Raw genomic sequence first — 8,976 nt, 5'->3', positions numbered from 1 at the left:
CACAGAAAACAGAAGTGCACAGGCACCCACAGGTCCATGTCAATCCACCAGGAAGAAAGAAAAACCGAGTGGACCAGACAAGGAGTAAACCGCGACCATGAGCACGGAAAGCACCGCGTGGAAACTCAGCATCGTAGGGCACACAGTCCAGTGAGAGCCAACGCCACCAAAGACACAAAAGCCACCATAGTGCAACAGCTCCCAGGCACCAGAGGAAAATAGGAACAGCTGGGCCCCGCAGGACTCTGTCAAGGAGAGAGAGGAAGGCTCAGCCAGATGGAAGACGAGCGTAGCCAGTGAGACCCGAACCCAGGCCCCCATCACAAGGAAGACCGAGCCAGCCCCTTATCAACCCAAGAAAGCCTGGAGGGAAAACCGACCCCCCCAGGCAATGGGAAGAAAATAGATAAACATACCACGGGTGAGGAAGCCCATTTATGATACTTAAAAGGAGAGGAGTGTTCACTCCGTGGGGCAATACATATGGAAAAAGAGAACTACCAGAACCGAATCAATCGGAATTGAACCTGGAATCTCGAGAGTAAGAGCCACAGACCCGAACCATTCGGCCACAGTAACTCCGTTGCACAAAATAACAAGGAGCCCCACAGCAGCCCGAGCCGGTCAGGCAATGGGAAAAACCAGCCCTACAGCGGCTCATAGAGACAAGCAACCAGAAAGCTCCACGTGTAAACCAGACCTCTCCAAAGCAGGAATCCAAATGATGCACCGTAACGAGGCGTCACAAACACCCTCAGAATCGGCACAAGTCCAATCAACAGACCAGACCACCTCCAAACTCGCCCAGGAAGAGCGGAACCACCGCCTCAGGAGAGAAACACGCCTGTGAGAAGCCCCGCCCATCGGAGCCGTGGGCGAGGCGAGGAGAAAAATGCAAACAGCCGCCGGACGGAGGCCGGGAAACAAACGCGGGAAGAAGTCCAGCCGCGTAGCCGAAAAACGCCAGGAGAGGACCCACAGCGCCGAGGACTGCACCCTCCCCGGACGGCAGAAGGTGAGCCGAACGCCAGCACCAAGGGGCCGGCCCGCGGAGACAGGAACATGGGGGCACTGCCGCGGAAAACGGGCCGCTGGCCGCCCAAGACAGAGCCGCCCCCCCCCCCCACACGGCCGCGACGGGGCTGGGGAACACAGGGAACCTGCACCAGTGAGGCCACACAGCATGTACCAGGGGAGACACAACACACCAAGGCACAGGACAGGCACCGGGTTGAAAGAAATACACCAAGGCACACCAACCGAACACAATCAAAGGGAACTGTAAGAGACACAGACAGTAACCATTAGGCCACAGCAACTCCTAACGCCCGGGTAAAACAGTAGGTAAAACCAACGCACCGGCGGGTGCGCGTACCAACGACCGTGTCAGTGCGAGGCGAGGGGCCAGAAGGGATCAGACACAGCAGAGCCCCAGACCACCCCGCCGCCCCCCTATTGACCCCTGGCTCGCTAAAGCAGAGCCTAACCGGCCCCAAAGAGACCGAGGGAAGGAAGGGGGGAGGTCCAAAAGCCCCCAGAGTCCGCTAGCGCAGGACCACCAACCAAGGACCCATGCTCCCGCTACAGCAGGAACCACTTACCTGAAGACGCATCTGGAGAGTAATCATGCACAGAACAAAAAAACACAGGCTGATGGGTTGGGCCGGCCCGCCTCTTATAGGGGTCATGGGTGTACTGGGTCGGCCATATTGGGAAGGGATGGGAGGCATGGGATGCTGACTTTTGGCTTTGGAGGGTTCTGGTGTGGAGCTGAAGCTCACTTTGTGAGTCATGTGGCGAGGAAGACTAACGAGGAGGTAATGGAAGTATAACTGTAATAATGCATGAGCAGACAAGTAAGAGTGAAAGGGCGGATAGACACATGATTATGGGTGGCTGAAAAAGCACATAGGTGTGGGTAGGACAATGCTAAGGCGTGGGTGAATAAACAACATATGTGATTGCTTTCTCCGTTGTGAATTTTCCAAGAATGGCTCTAGAACACTGTAGCGAGTAAAATGAGAAATTAAGTAGACAAAACAGTTTCGTGAAGTACTATTTACGTACTGCAACATTTAAATTAAGTTAATGTTACAATCAGAAAAAATAAAGCATTGATAATGTGGATATTGTGATAACAAGAGATGGTGTAAATTATATTTCTTTTTACAGTTATAAAGAATTTACAAGCAAACCAATAGGTACGAAAGACAAATATCAGTAGAATGAAGTATTGCCAATATAAAATAGAGTAACAACAGACTAGGTCAGTGGCATATTTTAAACATAAGAGTAATCGTTTTTATTATGAAACAAAATCGATAAAACATGCGTAAGAAGACATATAGAGAAATATGTAGAGTAGTCTATGATGCAAAATACAAGACAGTACAAAAGAGTGGGGTTTTTGAGAAGAATTAGGATGAGAGATAGGAGCAGAAGCATTTGTAGGAGAGTGAGAATCAGTTCATGTGGATGAGATGAAGGGATATCTGCGACCTACATTTTTTAGCATTTTCTCCTAGGAGTTTTTTTGTATTTGAATGGGAAGGAAAAATGGGATGTTCTTTAAAGATGGGTTTACTGTCGGTAGAATGTTTCGGTTATGAGAGTGTGAGGGCCAGATATTTTTTAATGCAAACAGGTATTTGGGGGTATTGAGAACAAGAGCTTTGTAAGTAAGGCACACTGGGGCATATTTATGAGAGCCTTGCATCTCGTTTACACCACTCAATGTGGTACATGCATGATGCAAACCTCTAAGTAAAATTTTTGAAGCCATGAAAGCCACTTAGCGTGGCTCTGAGTGGCTTAAAAAATCTAGAGTGACGCAACGCAGCGTAAATAGCTGTGTTGCATTACTCTGCCCTGGGAAGGTGTCCCATGGGCGTTGCGTGGCGTTTCCCACGCAATTCCCATGGTTTTTGATACATTCCCAGGTTTACCCCTACGGTAAACCTGGGAATGAGCCAAAAAGTTACGCTGTGCAATTCTCTATCTCTATTTTGCCTTGTTTCTTCCACTTTATATGTATGCTGCATTCTGTAGCGCACCTAGAAAGAGGAATATGCCTTTCAGGATTATTTTCAAACTGTAAGGTACCCCTTCTTGCATAAAAACAATCCTGCATGCAACACAGGCAACTGTGCACCATGGTGCAAGGGTGCCTGTGTCGGTGCTAGTCTGCCAAAAGGGCACCAGCACAGGGAAAGGAACTGGAATCCACTGTATTGTCTTAAATACAGAATGTTCCTGCCCTTTTCCTGTCACGCAGCGCAGAAGGTGACTTGCTGCACTGTGTCACTTTCTCATAAATGAGCCCGACTGTTCTTAGTGTGTATCGGGCGTCAATCAGTAGTCATTTGAGGGCTGAAATTAAGGCCGTTATGTGATCAGTTTTGATTTTGGTCAGAATTCTCACTGTTGCATAAAAAACAGTTCTTAAGGTGCCTGGATGTTATTTTAAGAAGAAAAGTCAGGATACCCACAGTCATGCTGGCATAAGATCTATTTTAATCACTTGCTTGAATACAATGTGTTTTATGTTTTTGATTGCCTGTATCTGAATTCTCCCTGAAATAGACATTGCTTGAAAGTCATCTCTGTATGTTCTCCCCAAAACGAAATCAAAGGATTTGTCTCAAAAATATTTGCTGGGGTTAAACCTGTTGCCTTTACGATTGTAAGAGCACTGGGCCTTATAACGTAATCTTATGTCGTTAAAGATTTCTCCCCATCGATTATATGGACCTTTGTTAACTGACATGAAGCATTGAAAGGGAAAAAACATCAACAATACATATCTAACTTGTGAAGCACATGTAGCTCCACAATAAGGACCAGTAATCGCTGAATATGATTAAAGGGTGTTATATGGTTTTCCAATCAATCCAGTATATATAAAACCAAGAATAAATCCAATAAGTACAGTAATACAATAGGTGGAGTGAAATATCTCATTTGATTGAGACACAACAGAATGAGATACCGAATTGTGATAGCCACAATTATACAGAATCAAATGAAAGTGAATAGGTGTTCCAGAAAGAATCTTTCCTTCTCTCTTTTAAACATAAGTACAATATAGGGTCATCCATTAAGGACTTCAGTAGAAGTCTTGGGAAAAGGAAATACGTGTTTATCATAAAGCTTCACACTTGCAAGAAAAAGGCAAGCAGAAAGGTCTGTACCTCTCTAAGTCTAAAAGGGATCTGTTGTGACTCTGACTGTGTGAACACCAATTTAAAAGTAAAAGGAGACTCAGAAAGTCCTTTTCTCCCTTCACACCACCAGGGACCGCCAGACCATTACTTGAGTGCATCTGCAACATAGCTTCACTTTCCGAAGGCATTAAGCTGAGACTGAGCTTCTCAACCTTCAACATATTGCCATACTGGTACAGGATGAACAGAAAGCTTCCTATGACCATTTTTTCTCCAGGTTCACTGCCAAGTTTCCCTCGAGGCCTCTCTATCAGCAGTCTAATACAGGCAATAAACCTTTCTCTAACTAACAAAATAATAAACCTGCAACAAAAGGAAAACATGCTAACAAATCAGATTACTTTTCAACTGAGGTCTGTAGTCAGGCTAACTTTAACAAAACATTCAGGGGCCGATTACGATGTCGGTTGGAAAGCCTCCGACTGCTGGTCGGAGAGTTTCCAACCGACACGGTTGGTTTGCGGTCCGACCACGAATTATGATGTCGGTGGTTGGAACGGAAAGCTGCCGGTCATTCCGATGAGGTTCTTAACGGATCTCTTAGTCTTCCGGCCGGTCGGAACTGCACCGTGATCCCCTATGGACGGCGTTTCTGCTGTCGGGATTACGATGTCAGTTTCCAACAGCCTTTCTGTGCCGGACTTGCCGACATGGAAAGGCTAGGAAAACGCCTTTGGGTGCCCTTAGCAGGGCCCTCTTGCCTCCGTGGCCTACGGTTAGTGGCCGTGGGAGTACCCAGGGTGCCCCCTGTAAATCCCTGCACTGTGTGGCAGGCACCATGGGGTGCTTGCAACAGGGTGCAGGGTTTTCCACCCCCACCCCATTTCTCTATGGGAGCTTGTATTACGGCCAGTGTATGGCCGTAACACAAGCTCCCATAGAGAAATGGGAGTATGAGACCGAACAGTTTTTGGTTGAATCGTAATCATGCGGTCGGAACGTGGTGGTACGCAACGGTGTCGGTCGGAGGCAACACCGACCATCATTGTGCCCCTAATGTGCACTTCAAATACATAATTGTACATGCACATGTGTAACTTGAAAAATAAATGTAAAATGAGCAAAAGAGTACATGTTCATATATGCAAATATAACTTAAAGTGTAAGTGTAAAACATGAATAAAGGATACATATTTACATGTTTAAACTGAACATTAGTGGACAAGTGCATATATCTTGAGCCTCTACAGTGAATACATTTCATTAATACATTTTTAATGCTTCACACACGTTAATGAAGTTAAGGCACACTATGAATGTCAAATGCACATATCTAATTTGATTTGATTTGATTTACATTTTATAAAGAGCTTGAATGCCCAGAGGCATCTCTGCGCTGCTTTCGGCACAGAAGGAGCTTACATGTACAATTTACTAGTTGTTAAAGAGCCAAGTTTTTAGTGACTTCCTGAAGGATAGAAGATTTGGACTGTCTCTGAGTTTAATGGGAAGGGGGTTCCAGAGTCTCATTGTTCCTGCAATGAAACTATATCCATCCCACGGAGCTCTTTGTATCCTGGGGAAAGTAAGAAATTTGGCACTGGATGACCTTAAGTGTCTTGATGGTAGGTACAAAATGAAATGCTTTTTCAGAAAATATGGGCCAATATTATGCAGTGCTTTGAAAGCTATGCATAAAGATTTGAACTGGATTCTTTTGTGAGTTGGGAGCCAGTGTAATTTAATCAGTTCTTGGGAGACCAATTTATATTTAGGAATGCCAAGGAGCATTTCTGTGATGTTTAAGTGTGGAGTCTAAATTGTGCTGCTCCACGATGTATGTCTAAGAGTGTTTCAAATCATTATTGTGTTTTGGAGTGATGAGAAGGATTGCATTTCAGTTGTATTGCTTCATCCATTTCTGTATGTGGCCTAGATAGAATGTTGACTTATTCACAAGAGTCAATCTTAAGGTACATTCATCTGTCATTGGTGAATTGAAATGACATACCTATTCCTGTGAGAGGTTCTCCAAGAGACACAGACCGACATTTATTAAGGATTTGTATTGTCCTTGTGTGATGCAGGTCATTGCTAGGCAAGGCAAGTCCATAAATGGTATTTACAAAGCCATGCAAGGGGCTATTTGTGCCACCTTGCATGACTTTGTAAAGAAATGTAACGCAACGGCCTGGACTGCATTACGTTACATTTCATAGTGGTTGGCATTTCATGGGTGGAGCATAGGCGCTCCCATGCATCCACCTATGGAATTCAACACAATCCCAGATTTACAGCAATCAGTAAACCTGGGATTGAGCCAAAATTGATTCACACAGTCAACAATGTCCTGTGGACTTGTTCCACCCTCATGGTCAATATGTTATAATGATGTATAAAATAGCCACTAGGTATAGATAGTTTGGTGTCTTCACTTGAAAAGAATCTCAGAACAGCTTGAAAATTATAGAATGTTTTACTCCTTTAAGGTGGCAAATTATGATTGTTCAACTCAGCACACAATAAAAGCATATTAACCAAAATGGTCACAGTCAGAAAATAATAATTTCAGAGGCATGTAAACAAGACACCATGATTTTTTTATTTAACATTTTTTAAATATTAGATATAAAAATACATATAAAACATAACAAATCACTGTAAAATGCCTTATTTTTATCATCATAGACACTTCAAACCACCCCAGATCCCAACACCCTTCCTCCCGCAACATCACCCATTGCATGGCCCAATGAAAATGCCTTAGACTACTGACCCCGCAATGTATTGTGGGCTGCGCCTTCACAGATGTTACCTCTGTATTCATTCCACTGGGCCCAAAATGTTGCCCATTTTTAGGGCAACCATAGCCTTTGTACACCACTTGCTCAGCTTTCATACACTTATCAATGTTGCGTTTCCAGTCTCCCAATTGGGGTACCTGATCCTCACCCCACACCACCAACTCAAAGGTGATCCATATCCGCTCCATGCAGAATAGTCTGTTTCCTCCCAGACATTCAAGAGACACCATTTTGCCGAGGCCATGAGACGGGCCCACATACCTCACATAAACAGGCAACCACTGCAAGTGAGGGACAATCCTGTATCATATGAAAAAATTTGCTGGTATGGCCACAGCCTTTTCGGCAATCAGCAGCCAAAGCCCTGTCCCTTTTAAGCAGTGTAGTCTGTGCCTAGTAGGATCAGTGGTGGATCTTCAATTGGACTAAACAAAAACCTGAATGCATGGTCACTTTCCTAGGGGATGCCAGTGCCTCCGCCTAGCCGTCATCCTCCAGGTCACCCAGGTCTACAACCCATCCCTCAGTGCATCCAGTGTGTTGGTAAGCAGCTTCAAGTACATCAGCGATATGGCTTTGCACAGCATGTGCTCATCAAGCAACCTGTCTTCTAGGGGTGAAGGCTCCAGAAGCTCCGCTCCCATTGGCATCGCCGCCCTCAGCGTGTTACGGACCTGTATGTGGCACCATGTTTCAGTGGGTGCTACTTGATAGTCACATTGTAGATCAGCAAGGGGGATAACATCTCACTGATTCCATAAGTGGCCCACCCGGGAAAGATCAATCAGGTCCCATTTATCAAAACCTGGGAAACTTTTCACTGTACCCCGTGCTGCTGTGTCCCACCCATGTGGCGGTATGCCAGAGTTTACCACTGTCGCAGTGGGGCCAAAAAGGTTAAGGTGTCCAGGAGTACCGTTAGAGAGCCCTAAAATGTCTCCCTGGTTTAATCACCAGTCTATCCATCCGGAAGTCTGGTTCGTCTGCGCAGTGAAAAGCCCATCAATATTATTTCTGGATGTCTGGTAGTGCCACTCCCCAGTCATACCATCCCCTCATCAATCTGTGTTACGCTGTCTGCAAGGGGCTTCTGTCCCAGAGTGATTCCGAACCCCGGTCTTGATTTTCTTAAAATACAAATTATGGACAGTGAGTATTGCAGGACATAAAGAAAATGGGATATGCACATCATTTTATATACTGCCAGTCTACCCATGAGTGACAGTGAGAGCGACCTCCAGTGTTGGACATTGTCTTCAGCCTCTCTAAGGGATGTGCCACGATGAGTCAGGGTCAGTGGTCACATAATGCCTGAAATAGGGACTCCCTCTGTAACTATTTCCGCTGCACAATCGCAGGGCAGTTTCGGCAATCAGTACTGCAGGCTATGTATTTGAGATTTACGTCAGTTTATAGTATATCCCGAATAGCAGCCACAGATAGTAAGGATCTGCATGATTCTGTCCAAGGTGTTCTTAGGATCCCTCACATAAAGTAGGACATCATTTGCTTATAGGGATATCTTACCTTCCTACTGGTCAGTCCATTGCATATCGTGGGCCAGTGGAGCCTGTCTGATCGAGGCAGCCAAGGGTTCCAGCGCTAGAGTGAAGATTAGGGGCAACAAGGAACAACCCCGTTGAGTGCCACATTGAAGCCCAAATGTTTGCGATATCGCCCCATTTAGCTACACCTGTGCTAGTGGGTCAGCAGATGAGATTTGCCCCCAGCAGATGAAGCATGGACCAACGCCCATTTTAGCCAGCACCTCAAACATATACACCCATTTCACTGAGTCAAAAGCCATTCTGTCATGCAATGAGAACACCAGCACATGCGCCTGCATGTTGAGAGCGTGACTAAGCACGCCATAAAGGCGCTTCAGGTTGAGGGTGGTATTACGATAAGGAGCTTCTGGAGCGCCACAAATACACCCAGAGGCGGAACCGGTCTCTACAGAAAACTAGTTCGGTACCGTGCCAAGGCGGGGGTCTGGGGCACCGGACCCG

Source organism: Triturus cristatus, chromosome 6 (assembly GCF_964204655.1).
Source record: "Triturus cristatus chromosome 6, aTriCri1.1, whole genome shotgun sequence".
Lineage (NCBI taxonomy): Eukaryota > Metazoa > Chordata > Amphibia > Caudata > Salamandridae > Triturus > Triturus cristatus.
Note: the sequence above shows the minus strand (reverse complement) of the source record.